The sequence below is a fragment of the Monodon monoceros genome, unplaced genomic scaffold (assembly GCF_005190385.1).
Source record: "Monodon monoceros isolate NGI ecotype Baffin Bay Population unplaced genomic scaffold, NGI_Narwhal_1 Super_Scaffold_3, whole genome shotgun sequence".
NCBI lineage: Eukaryota > Metazoa > Chordata > Mammalia > Artiodactyla > Monodontidae > Monodon > Monodon monoceros.
In genome coordinates this window covers 33180241-33195003 of record NW_021703780.1, presented here as the reverse complement: position 1 = coordinate 33195003, position 14763 = coordinate 33180241, and the positions used below count along the sequence as shown (strand labels likewise).

General features: G+C 43.6%; 2 protein-coding genes across 3 annotated transcripts in view; both read right to left on the bottom strand.

The window, feature by feature from the left end:
* Positions 1 to 7853, bottom strand: part of USP49 (ubiquitin specific peptidase 49) — a 62067-nt gene extending 54214 nt beyond the window's left edge. Inside the window, exon 1 of the mRNA XM_029243889.1 lies at positions 7139 to 7853. The gene's annotated coding sequence lies outside the window, so the exon portion shown is untranslated. The remainder of the gene's footprint in view (positions 1 to 7138) is intronic.
* MED20 (mediator complex subunit 20) overlaps positions 1 to 14763 on the bottom strand; it is a 64516-nt gene that overhangs the window by 37909 nt on the left and 11844 nt on the right. The gene's annotated exons all lie outside the window — the stretch shown is intronic.

The window sequence follows — 14763 nt, the reverse complement described above, 5'->3', positions numbered from 1 at the left end:
GTGCTAGAGGCAAGCTGTAAATTGTCTTTTGGTCACTCAGGCTGCATTTTGAAAAAGCTGACAGAAAAGTAGGGCCTATCTTTCCTTTGGAGAGAATCAACTGTCATATAAAAGCATCTTCCTAACTCACTAGCAACAGTGCTGCCCTCCCACCCCTCACATAACTTGCCCAGCAAGAGAAGCACTGCTGGTTTCTAAAGACAATGACAAAAAGCTCTGTATTCTGTCGATGGGAGGGAGCAGTGAAGACCAGCTTCCTGGGCTCTAAACTATGCCAGACTGCCCTGCTAATCCCCCCTAAATCCCACAGTGTTGGGGTGGGGGTGGGGGTGGGGGTGAGGGTGGGAGACAGAATAGAAAACAATCCAAAGTTGAATCAAGGGCAGTAGCTCTGGATTATAGGAGGTCATAACATTTCTGTTTGAATGAGGGAGGGAGCGGGGGACGGTGTGGCAGGGGAAGGGCAGATACAAAAGCCTGTATGTTTATAAAAATACAACACAAAAATAAATTTTATCCCTGATCCTTCTGATATGCTAACCAACATCTGCCCCTGATCATTTGCCAGCCCAGGCTGCATAGAAGGCACAGAGTAGCAGGCATTTTCACACAGCGAGGCTGAAAGAGATGTTACTAGAGTGTAAATTACTAATTAGCTCAATAGAAGAAAAGAGAGAAAATACCTGTCACAGAATGCTGTTTACAACTTGACACATAATAAAAACAACCCTGAAAATTTCAGAAGAGTGTCTTACTTTTCAGACTTCTATTAACATGTAAATGGCAAAGGAACAGTATTATAGTCTTTAAAAACTGCCCATGTCTCAGGAACAATAACACACGACTGGAAAGAATGCTTTCCAAATAATCTGTAATTTTCTCATCCTATGAGAGCAAAGTGTTTCTCATTATTACAATCAGCTTTAATACAGAGCGATATTTCATAGCTTTGATGATCACCTAACGGAGGAGGGGAGGTGGCTTCAACTGCTGTATTTTACATTTGTTGGAATCCAGTTAATAATCCTTTCACTGAAATCAGACAGGCCTCATTCTGCAGGTCATGCCTTTATCAAACAGACAGGCCACCATTTTAATAAAGACCGAGGATGAGCTGGAGGGGCAATGGGAATGGGGGTCAGTGAAATCTCCTTATATCACGACAACTGAAAAGACTCCACAAATTTCTGTTAATTTTGGGGGGAGGTAACAGAATGTTAAGATATTTATATTCATCTCCTTACCATAAGGCAAACCTACTTGTATTAATTGCAAGCAATATTCCTCAGGCAGTCTATTTTACACTTAGATCTTTTCCAGTTCCTTGAAGCAACATAAGGATCTTTAGGTAAAATATGTATTTTACCTACATATGTCTCAGTCATGGTGTTGAACAGCGCTGTGGCTCCTGTTTTCACATAATAATCACCCATACACCATCAAGAGCTAGCATATACTGAGGACCCACTGTGTGTGACCACATCATGCCAGGCGCTAAGGAGGTCCCCTACAAAAGGGCAGACCACGACAGCTTTTGCTAATGAGGGATGGTTTTCAAAATACAGTGAAGACAACAAACCATAAAATGACAAAATCCACTCCAAATCCAACCTCGAGATTCCTTTGCTTCACATGCTTGACTAAAATCAAACACATACCAACTTGCTGATATACTCAAAACATTCTTCCCTTTTCTTTTTAAAAGTAAGGCCTTGATATCCATTTTTTTTTCAAATTTACTTGTTTAAATATATGCACATGAGAGAAAATGATAAAGCAAATGGGGCAAAATAAAAAGCAATTCGTGAATTTGAAGAAGGGTATATAGAAGTTCCTTGTATCATTTTTGCAACTTTTCTATAAGGTTTGAAACATTGTAAAAAAATCCAAAGTCAGAAAAAAATTGAGTAGTAACAAAAAAGCTTTCTGCTAGGGTTGTTTTGAGTTTCAAACAATTTACCTACTTAGCTCATGCTGGGCACTTAGAAACCCTAATTGTTAGTTATTTTGAAAAATGAGTGGGTCGGGGCTTCTTTGGTGGCACAGTGGTTAAGAACCCACCTGCCAATGCAGGGGAGACGGGTTCAAGCCCTGGTCCAGGAAGATCCCACATGTCGTGGAGCAACTAAGCCCGTGCGCCACAACTACTGAGCCTGCGTGCCACAACTACTGAAGCCCGCACACCTAGAGCCTGTGCTCCGCAACGAGAAGCCACCGCAATGAGAAGCCCGCGCACCGCAACGAAGAGTAGCCCTCACTCTCCGCAACTAGAGAAAGCTTGCGCGCAGCAAAGACGACCCAATGCAGCCAAAAATAAATACATTAAAAAAAAAAAAAAGAGTAGGTCAATTGTAACAAATGAACCACTTCGATGAGGGATGTTGATAACGGGGCGGGGGGAGGCTATGCATGTGTTGGGGCAGGGAAATCTCTGTACCTTCCCTTCAATTTTACTGTGAACCTAAAACTGCTCTAAAAAAATTAAAGTCTTAAAAAAAAAGTGAATCAATTATTTAAGCAAATTAAAGCATGAATAAATAGTATTTAGTATGTTGCTTGCATAGGCACACATAAAGAGAAGATAGAAAAAATCAGCAAGAGTCTGAACAGATTTTGCCTATGGATAGCCACACTGAAATCTGAGTTCCATTTTTTCCTCAATGGGCAATAATCTCTCATCTGCAAACCCGTATGGACTTGTTATATATCATACAGGTTTGCAGATGAGAGACTGTTGCCCACTGAGGAAAAGTCCAGGGCCTTTTTCTAGCTAAAAAGGTAATTCATTAAACTGTGATGCAATTAGGCATTTTATTGATTTGGGGTTGTTTTGTTTTATAAATACAATTTTGCAACAAAAAATTACAAGCATGTAAGAACCGTGATGTAATCTTTGCATGAAATATGGCCCTTACTGGTAACTGTCCCAGGTTCCAATCTAGGAAGGAACTGAGAAACAGTTAATAACAGAACCATAGGGCTAATTTAAGGATTGGCAAACAAAACTGGTTAGGGTTAAAATAATGTGGAGAAAAGCATGGTGGGGGATCATTTCACAACAGTCAAGCAGAGGTAATACAGAAGCAGACTGCCCACAAAATGCCAAGGTTCAAATCCCATCCCCACCTTATTCTACTTTATAAACTAAAAAGAAAGATTAAATGTATCATTTAGTTACTACTTGACAAAAAAAACAGCATTATCCGTACTATAAGATTATCAACTATCAAACAAGTAGCTGTAGAAAGGTCTGAATATAACCCCGGGCAAGTCATTTAATCTCAAGGAGCCAGTATTTCAACACATGTAAAATGGGAACAGTAATAGTGCTGGCCTCATTGGATTGCTGTAAGAAGTAAGTGAGTTACAATCTGCAAAGAGCTTACAACAGCGTCTGGCACAAAAGCACTATACATGGGTAGCTACTATTACTGAGTTTACAAAGAAACAGGGTCTTCTTAATACTATAGTAAGCAGGTATTTTTACTCAAAAATCGAGAATGGGGCAAGAGAGAACAAACAAATATTGTACTGTGTTCTGCTTAGACAGAAGACACTGTCCTTATAGAGAAAATAATTAAATGCTGGAAAACAGTACCTACGAAGATTTACACAAATAGGATACATTTTTATCTACCTGGAATGATTTAAGTGGGATACTGACTGAAGTTGAAGGATAAACTAGAGGTCCTTTCAAGGTCTCTTCCCATCCAAAGAATCTACAATTAACCAGAAAAACATTTAATTATGTACAACCTATTGTTGAATATATAAACTTAAAATATTTTGGCTTAGGGACTTCTCTGGTGGCGCAGTGGTTCAGAATCTGCCTGCCAACGCAGGGGACACAGGTTCAATCCCTGGTCCCGGAAGATCCCACATGCCGCAGAGTAACTAAGCCCGTGCGCCACAACTACTGAGCCTGCATGCCAAAACTACTGAAGCCTACGAGCCTTAGGGCTCCCATGCCGCAACTACTGAGCCTGCGTGCTGCAACTACTGAAGCCCATGCACCTAGAGCCCGTGCTCTGCAACAAGAGAAGCCACCGCAATGAGAAGCCCGCGCACCACAACAAAGAGTAGCCCCCGCTCGCCACAACTTGGGAAAGCCCACGGTCAGCAACGAGGACGCAATGCAGTCAAAAAAAAGTTTTCGGCTTAGCAAATAAGATTGTAGTCAAAATAAAGTAAATTGAGTAGAGAGGAGAAGGGAAGGAAGGCTTGGGAACGGTTGGGGGAAACGGGTCTGTGAATGAGACGAGGAGGATTAAGGGGAAAAAGGGTTAGAAGGCAGGGAGAGGAGTGAGAAAAAGCCAGCCAAGGAGGTTGGAAGGAGGCAAAACCCAGGGTGGGTGATAAGGAAGCCGGGCCGGGAGTGAGGTTAGGAAGACAGAGCCTAGGAAGACGGCTCCTCGGCTTAGGTGTGAGAGCAGGGGTGCCAACTTCTACTTGATGAACAAATGAAGATAAAGCTTAAATTTATCACTGGATTCCTTATTGATAAATAGTATTATTTGTACTAAAAGATTGTCCATTTTCAATTTTAGAAATATCAACTGAGGGACTTCCCTGGTGGTGCAGTGGTTAAGACTCCGCGCTCCCGGGGCTTCCCTGGTGGCGCAGTGGTTAAGAATCCGCCTGTAAATGCAGGGGATACAGGTTTGAGCCCTGGTCCGGAAAGATCCCACATGCCGCGGGGCAAGTGAGCCCGTGCGCCACAGCTACTGAGCCTGCGCTCTAGAGCCCGCGTGCCACAACTACTGAAGCCCACATGCCTAGAGCCCGTGCTCCGCAACAAGAGAAGCCACCGCAATGAGAAGCCCACACACCACAACGAAGAGTAGCCCCCACTCGCTGCAACTAGAGAAAGCCCACGTGCAGCAACGAAGACCCAACGCAGCCAAAAGTAAATAAATAAAATAAATAAATTTATATATATATAAAAAAAGACTCCACGCTCCCAATGCAGGGGACCCAGGTTCAATCCCTGGTCAGAGAACTAGATCCCACATGCATACTGCAACTAAGGAGCCCGTGAGCCACAACTAAGGAGCCCACCTGCCGCAACTAAAGACCCAGCCCAACAAAATAAATAAATACATGAATAAATAAATTTTTTTTAAAAAGAAATATCAACTTAGAAATAACCACTCACAACAAGAAGTGGTGATTTAACACACTATGGCAGCATACAGAAACGATGACCCAAATGGACTTTCCCTTTGTTTAGCTTATAGTTTATATTTTCTTCTTCATCATTATCAAATAAATCTAAAATAATTTATGTAAAGATATCAGGTACAAAACAATTACATTATAAAAATGGCAGGACTTCCCTGGTGGTCCAGTGGGTAAGACTCCACGCTCGCAGTGCAGAGGGTCCGGGTTCAATTCCTGGTTGGGGAACTGGATCCCACATGCATGCCACAACTAAGAAGCCTGCATGCCACAACTAAGAGTCTGCATGCTGCAACAAAGACCCGGTGCAGCCAAAATAAATAAATAAATATTTATAAATAAATAAATATGGCAATACCACACGTAGAGCACAACCTACTAGCAAAGCCAGACATACATAGAAATGAAGGGAACATGCGCACACATCTCACAGAAACAGGTGCCTCATAGCAAAGTTACTCTTCAGCTTGAAAGTTAACATTTCAGACTAATCCTCTTGAAACTTAGAAGGAAAAATAGTAATTTTTTAAAATCCTGTTAAACTGCTAAATCAATCTAGTCACCCTGAACACCTCCCAACAGAATCTAGAATCCATGAACATAGCAGCTGCATCCAGAAAGATTTAAGATGCTAAATTATTAAAATACATTAATAACCAATGTCTCTGATATCCACTAATCAAAATCTAATCTTTGCTAACTATCACAGATGCTATCAACCATTTGATCTTTGCCGTTTATACAAATACCCACAAAACAGCAGCAATCCAAAATTTACACAACTTTGAAGAAAAAGCATCTTTGTGTAACTGAATTACACTAACGAAATAACCTCAAATAAGTCTCGAGAATATTTTGCATTTTTTTCTTAAGTACATTATATGCTATCTTTGCCACCATCAAATGCAAATAATCATTCATATTCTTAGCTAAATGTAAAAGCTTCAGGATAAAAATCATCAAAACAAAATACTTGGTTAAGAATAACCTAAATTTTGTCCCAAATTTCTTATCTTCCTTTTAATTTCCAAAAGTGTCTTAAAAATCAAAAGCTTCTTCTAGAAAATATTAATCTTTTTCATTCACAACTACAAAACAGGAGAGGCAGTGGAGCTGTCCAAGGCTCCAGCTTGCATTATCTTAGAGGTTTTTTCATGATAAAAATTACCCATAAACCCATTATTTAACCTAAAAGGTAAGTCCCACTCTAAAATCCTCTACTATTCTAAACCTCCCTTTCTTTATTCTATTTTTGTTAAATGGGTGAGTTCCCTACTACAGTATAAAGAGTCCCACACAAAGCTAAAGGTAGCTTAGGAACTAGGTGTCCTCACTGCCCCGATTTAAATGTCATCCCCGGCAAACTTCCCTGGTTGGCTATTCGCCTTTCTCTGAAATGATTTCTCAATATTCTCCAGCCACCAAAAACAATTAGGCAGAAATCTGGTTGATCAAACAAAACAAAAAGATTTTCATCTTTCTCTATCTCAACAACAGTGTGCTCCCCATTGAAAATGAAAAGGCTATCGATAAAGCACTGCCCAGTGCTTGTCATTTATCACACTGCTACAACACAACACTGTCACACCAGACAGGCACAACCACACTGGAAATACAACCCATTTCCCCATTATCACAACAGTGGTGAAATGCAGAGCTTCTCAGCACCCAGTTGATGCTTCATCATTCATACGAGAACAAAATCAAATCAAAATGGGTCTCATCTTTTCAAAGTGGACATGAAAAGTCGATTTAAAAAGCCATGAAAGGTGGAAGCAGATTCAAGATTCCCTGAAGAGAGAAAGAGGTTTCTGGAATATCCTACTTTCATGGACAAAAGGACTCACAGTTTCAACACACTCACAGTTCTCTTCTCAACAAAGAATTCCTTTCCTTCACCCCCTACCTTCACTGTTACTTTTTGGTTTTTGCTCCTATCTCTAGGTCTCTTTACACTCACCATGGTTCCTCCTCTTCTGCACCAAAGGCTCCCTACACTTGATCCTTCACTACAGCGTCTCTGCCCTGATCCACGAGGAGCATCTCCCCCAACTGCCCACTTAATTCCCACCCCTGTGCAGTCTACCCCAGCTCTACATCCATCAGGCTTCCCCAAGCTGCCCTTAACCCTGTTCTCTTCCCTCACTCCCCATCTCATCCTTTAAATCCTGGGGCCCACCTCTTCCTTGCTCCTCTGCTGGTCCGCTTTACACCCTGTCTCTTAACCTCCCTGTTTGTACCTTGGATCTTGCTGAACCTCGTCAGTTAACACAATTCCCCAGTTACCCTGTCCCAGACCGTCATCACTTCTCACACCCTCACCCTCTTCTCCTTTCAGCTTTCTGGTCCCCGAATTGTCCTACAAACGCCCCATCTCTCATCTCTATTTCCTTTCACCCTTCCACTCCCACCGCACTTATTCCTAACTCCACCTGGTTCTAACCCAGTGTCTCATTCCCCCTCCCTCACTTTCAAGAATTTACACCCACTGCCCACCCACTAACCCATACCTTTCTCAGAACCTCGCAGTTCCCACCCACCGCCGGTCCTAGACCTTCAGCTCATCTCGCTCTGCACTAGTTCACACCCTTGTCACGTCTGGCTCTTAATCACTCTCTCTCCTCTGCTCCCAACTACTACCCCAGCTCTGCCCCTCCTTGCCTTCCACTTGCAACTCTTACCCCAGTAACCCTCACCCCACTACCATCCCCTTCAGAGCTTTCCCCTCCAAACCCCTGCTCTCACACCTAAGCCGAGGAGCCGTCTTCCTAGGCTCTGTCTTCCTAACCTCACTCCCGGCCCGGCTTCCTTATCACCCACCCTGGGTTTTGCCTCCTTCCAACCTCCTTGGCTGGCTTTTTCTCACTCCTCTCCCTGCCTTCTAACCCTTTCTCCCCTTAATCTTCCTCGTCTCATTCACAGACCCGTTTCCCCCAACCGTTCCCAAGCCTTCCTTCCCTTCTCCCCTCAAAGCTTTTACCCCAAACCCAGCGGTCGCCCACCCCGCCAAAATAAAGGGCCGGCGCTCCCGGACAGCCGGCTCACGCCTCCCGCCGGCCCTCGCCCCAGGCGCCCCCAGCTCGCCGGCGCCGCGGTCCCGCCCCCTGCCGCCGCTCCTCCCGCCCGTGAGGCGCGCGCCGCCTTTGTCGCCCCTCACCCGGTGTGTGAGGTTTTGCTTCTTTAAAGGGGAGGGCCAGTGTGCCGGAGACTCCTGTCCCCGCCTCCGAGTCTCAGAATGGGCTCTCTGGCCGTCGCGCCCTCCCGGGTCCTCGTCCCCCCACCCCCTGGAGCTATCCCCTTTGCTGCCTCCCCACCTCCTCCGCCCCCTCCCCTGACCCCCTCTATTTACCGCCATCATCAGCACGCGCGAGCTGTCACCAGGGCGCGAGACAACCGAACACGGCCCCGCCCCCTGCCCACCCATTGGCCCGCCCGCCGGAGCCCCGCCCCCGGGCCCCGCATTGCGCCAACGGCTCAGCGCTGGGCCCTGACCCGACACAGACATCCCCTCCGAGGGTTCGCGCCGCGGCTGCCAAGTTTAGGGTTAGCCACCGACGCGCGGCCGATTTGAGCCTGCCGTAAGGGGCGGCGGCGTAGAGGGGCGTTGTGAATCGCGGGTCGAAGTTTGGTTGAAGCACAGGAGGGTAAATACGGAGGTTTCCAGACAAAGAGACTCTTAAAGGTACAGAGTCTTACGCCTGTCCCTCCTCCTTAAAGGGCCAGAGACTCACCCGAGCCCATCTCCGCCCCCTTCTCCCCAGCCCATTAGCCCGCGGGAACTGTAAAGGAATTTTACGGTAGCTCCCCGCACTCCTTTTGGATGGAGCGTCTTTGACATCGCTTCCCAATGCCAAGGGGAAAAGCCTTTCTCATTATCCCGTCTAGGTTTTTGTTTTGTTCTGGTAAAAGACTATTATTTTTCAGTGTCCGAAAGATGCAGCTTCCGAACTGTGGGGTTTCCTGAGGCAGCTTTTGCAAAAGTTACTATTGGCTCCCAGGCGAGTGAGCACGTGTCTGACTTTTGCCACTGATGACCCAGTCGGAATTCAGCTGTTTTATGGAAATCCCCCTAAGAGTTTCGCTGCTGTAAACTGAAGTTCGGCACATCGTGGGGATGGAGATGCCAGGTAAATAGAATAGCGGTTATTTCTACAAATCTTCTCAGTCTAAGAAAAGGCTTCCTTCCCGAGCAGCCTCTTGGGTGCATTGCCCTGACACAGCTTGGGATGGGGGGTCTTCCTCCAAATAAGACCAGCAGTTACATCACCCAACGCAAGGCTAACAAAACAGGTAAAGGCTTACGTTTAAGTACAAGGGCAAGGAAAAGAAATAAACATATGTGTTACCACCTACACTGGCTCAAAGCTACACACCTGTAAATATGAAATAGAGAAGCAACAAAAGCCAAAGAACAACAAATAAAATAAGAAGGGGGAAACAGCATGTGCATGTGTAAGCAAGAATCTGCAATGCCCGGAGCCAAACCTGTGAAAACATTTCCAAACTTAGGCTTTTAAGACTTGATGAAAGAAGACCTAGTGGTTGACTGACTGATTTGGTGAGGATTTGCCATGTGGTTCAAGAGCTCAGAGTTAGACCTAAAATTTAGCATTCCCTTTGCTGTCTAACACCTTTAACATAATTTTCTTTACGGAATTCTTATCTTACATTATAACTCATCTATTTTCTCCTGTTACTCCCCAGCCGCTCGAGAAAATTCTTGGAGAATAAAGATTGGATCTTATTCAATGTTATTTCCCTAACAAAGTACATGACACCATTATAGGTGCTTTTTTGAGTGAAGTATTTTGGAGCCACTTAAGACTTCTGAAGGAAGGGGTGCTCTCAAAATAGCAATGGGGGTGGTGATTCTCAGTGCTGTGAGTACGTATTAGACCAGTGGTTCTCAAAAGTGTGGCCTGCGGAGCCCTGGTAGCTACAGACTTTTTTCAGGAGGGTCCCTGAAATCAAAACTATTTTCATAGTAATAAGATATTACTTGCCTTTGTCACTGTGATGACATTTGCACTAATGATACAAAAGTCACAATGGGTAAAATTGCTGCTGCCTTAACACAAATCAAGCCAATGGCACTAAATTGTACTAGCAGTCAAGGTATTCTTCACTGCCACCCATTCACAGGAAAAAATAATATCTGTGTCACTTTAAGGAAGTCCTTGATGAAGCACTAAAATAAAAACTATTTGTTTTATGTAAGAACAAATTTTTTCAATAATACTCCTCTATGTGATTAAGTGGATGTAGGCATAAAGCACTTTTGTTCCTTACAATGTTTTTCTTGAGGAAAAGAACTTGTGCAATTTCTCTGAATTTTGAGCTGAAGTAGCAATTCATGCAATACCATTTTTACTTGGAAGAACAACTAACAGATAAATTAGTCATTCAGCCTTGGGTATCCGAAAGATACTTTCTCAAAAGTAAACAAATTGAGCCTGACAGCATTGATCAAACTCAAGCTCTCAGGCAAAACTTAGAATTTTCGAAAACATATCTGCCACTGTGGGCTTAATAGCTTCCCAAGACTTTTCTGATGAGATTGGTGGTGATATTAACAAATATGATTGTTTGATATTGCAGAATGAAATGTGTCAACATTTAAAAGATCTGCATATTTCCAAGATGACCAATGCATGATGCTACAAAACTGTGTATGGGTAAAAGATCCCTTCAAAGTGCAAAATAAACCAATGAATGTTAATATAATAGAGTACAAAAAGTTCACTGATAGAATTTGAGATTCCACATTGCAACTAACCTTCAGCGGAGCTGTGATGTAGTATCAAAAAACATCCACAATTATCGGAAGACGGTATCACTATACTTCTCCCTTTTTCCACCTACACATCTGTGTGAGGTTGGATTTTCTTCATATTCTTCAACCAAACAACAAATTTCAACACACTGACTGCAGAAGCAGGTATTAGAATCCACTGTCTTCTATTATGTCAGACATTCAAGAGATTTGCAAAAATATAAAACAATGCCACTCTTCTAAGTCTTTTCTTTGAAAAAAAAGTTATTTTTCATTAAAATATTTTCCTTATGTTAACATGTGATGTGTTTATTGTTACTTTTAAGTGAATTAATACTTTCATTTTTCATTATAAATAAGTTTTAATAAGGTAAGTACCAATAGATATAACCTACATAAACAAAAGCTCTTTGGGGTACTCAGTAATTTTTAAGAGCATCAAGGAACCCTGATACCAAAAAGTTTGAGAATTGTGTATCAGATGGAAGCAGAAAGAATAAGAAGGCTATTTTAGATAATTCAAATATGAAAAGGCTGTGCAAGATAGCTAACAAAAAGGTTTTATTGTAGCTAGAGGGTTAAGAGCTTCAGTGGTTCATCAATGAGGAATGGAAAATAGAATCAGGGACACTGAACTTTCTTTAGACACAACTTTCTTCAGTCACCATATACACTGGCACCCAAAAAGCAGTTCAGAAGCAGGCACAACTAAGGCTTGGGGGTTGAGGGGAAACAGGGATGGATGTGTTACACAAAGAAAATATAGCCATTTCTACCCCACTCTTGTTTTTGTTTTTTTTTTTTAAAGCTCAGCTTCTTTTCCGTTAGGTTGTAGGAGAACAAGTAAAATCCCAACACTATGAGTAAATATTAAAAATATATTTCCATGCTCTAGAAATGGTCCCTACAACTGTGCTCACTGATCTCACTGATTATAAAAATACACCTGTATGATAGATACTTTCTCTGGACTCTCTCTCCACATTGCTTCTTCTCTATTACAACTATTTCCTTTGCACTGGAGGAGAATTTTAACCTGCTACCAAGCAGTAATAACCCTATAGCTTCCTATCTCAAACATCCTAACTATACACAATACCTTTAGCACCATTAAAAAGAAGCAAGAGCAGAGACAGCATCACCTTGCCTCCAAAGCACTCTTTACATCTATTCTCCCTTGAGCCTCTCAACAAGCTTATGAAATACGGAAAGAGGGCATCATTACTCCCACTACACAGATGAGATCCAGAAAGGCCAACGTGATTGAAGTTACCTGGCAAGTTAGGGACAGCACTATGGCTAGCATGCAGACATCTGTCTCCTAAAGCAGTGTTCTCTTCCATTTAGTAGGCTGCCTCGAAACACCTGTCACCTCCACATTCCTAGCCTTGCCTTTCCCACACAACAGATGTCCGATATTGACTTCTGCCTTTGGGACAATCTAGGATATACAAATGTGGTCCCTAAATTCTTTTTTAAAGCCTCCAAAGAAAACTCAGTAGAATTCAGATTAACCTTAAAAACAGGTCTATGCCATCTGATGGGGCAGGGATATGTTAGGGAATAAAACAGAGACTACAAAAGAATTAGGAATCTTTGCCCCGAGAGTTCCAAGAATCCTTTTTTTTAACTTGCTAATTTCATCACAGAGGCAAGGAACTATTTCTCTGCCTCATCAATCACACCATCCTGAAAAATGAAAACACGCTCATTAAGCAAAATGCCATTACAACAGGATAATTTTCAGATCCCATGGAGTGTGTCATAATGGAAGAGTAACGCCTGGGGCCACAAAGAGTACTATAAAGATTGCTTCACACATATTTGCTCCTACTCATTTCTGAGAGGTTGTGTGTATGTATATGTAGTGACAAGATGAGAAGCAGGAACCTATAGGAAAGAAAAGAGCAGGAACACAGTCCAGCTTCCCAGAAACTGACTGAAAGGCCTGAAGACCTATAAAATGAAGGAGGGAAATCCCGAGATGGGACCCGAGGTGAGGATTCAGAAGTCAGTGGAAGGTCTCGCTTGCAGTAAGTCAGCCGGATGTATGTCACACCTGATTTATCTTTGTCTTCCTGCTCTTTCCCTTCACAATGTACTCGCTTTAGAGATTCTTTTTTTGGACCATGGATCTTTGAAATACTCTAATGAACCCTATAAATCCTATTCCCAGAAAACTGCACGTATACACAAAGCCGTGTCCACTTTCAAGGCATTTTAGGCCTCCTGAGGCTCCCCTCAGGGGCTGAGAACCCACAGTGCATTGAAGAGTCATGGCTCGCTCATACTATAGCCCCAACTAATGGTCTACTCCCTCATTAAGTACCACACAGTCTCCACAACCTGCAAGGGAAAGGACAGGTATGCTTTGCTTTGCTTTTTGTCTCAGAGGTAATGACAAAAATGAAATACACAGAGAACAGACTTCCCTAGATAAGGCCAAGTTAATGCTGCATGATCTCTGGGAGGGATGGTGTAAAGATGTGAATACTGAATGATGGTCAAACTGTGTGACCTCAAGGGTCCCTTCTAACCCAAGAGACTGATTTTGGAATGCTCTACACAATGGCAGAGTTCTCACCTTGGGGGAAAATCCCCTCCACAAGTGACTGTTTGAAGGCCAAAGACAGCAACCCCCCAGGAGAGGACCAAACTTGTAACCCAGCCGGTCGCCATTCCGCACAGCAACTGTGACCGGGGACTGCCGCCCAAGGCTCCCAGACAACAGCAGATATGGAAAGGGAGGCTGTGGTGAGGGAAAGGCCACACATCAGTCCTGCCTGGCTCTAAATCCACTGTGAATGTCCTCAAAATGTTCAGCCTAGAGCCCTTCCCATATTTTAAGTCTCAACTTTTGACAGCTGGAGGACACGCTTCTGCTCCCCGCACCCTCCCTCCAGGATTCGGAGAGAAAACTTTTCACTCATCCTGAAGCCTGAGGAATGAACACTGGACACAGTGGGTTGGGGCAGAACTGGTGGTGGGGAGGAGTGGCCAGTCCCTAGGTATTCCCTCAGTGGAGCAGTGACACCAATACCCAGTGGGGAACACGTGACGACTTGGTACTCAAGACCTGAGGAAAGCAAGCGGGAGGCAGCGTGGAAACAGGTACAGAGAATCAGAACAGCACAGGAGGAAAGAGCAGGAACTATCAATGGATACACGAAGTGGACGAAACTTAGTGTTTCCCCAAATTCTAGCATCCTCCTTCCTCCTCCAGATTTTGCCTTTTGCAGGTATCACCTGCACTATAACTTAACAGTTCCCTTTAAGTGGACTCTTCTTAAAAAAACGTATTTACCCTCATCCTAAGACATAAAGTGCCAGTTATACTTTGCTCTAATGTACATTAGAATAAGGCATAAGTACGAAAACAAAAATGTATTCCACATTCCACCTAAAATCACCTGGCACCACACAGAGGTCCAGGCGCCACCCTTTGTCACACGCTGGGAGCCACGAGTCCTGAGTCTGAAGTTTGGTCCTGACTCCAGCCTCACCTCTCAGCATGACCCCCCTGGGAGCCACCGCCTCCCCATCTTACAGTGAAGGAGAACCAGGTAAACTCTAAAGCTGCCCTGCATGGTTCTGACAGTCAAGGTTGGCAGATTTCTATGTGACTCTGACAAAGGTACCCACCAAGGTGACATGTTAGCAGAATCCCAGAAATGTCCTGGTTTCTGCTCTTTTGGGGTAGCTACAGACAGGGAGAGGGGTAAGGCACCCGGAAGCAAAGGAAGGAGTGACAGGAAGACAGTCTAGTGTAAAAGGAGGAATGTCAGATTTGAAACCCAAATACAGCATCTCCA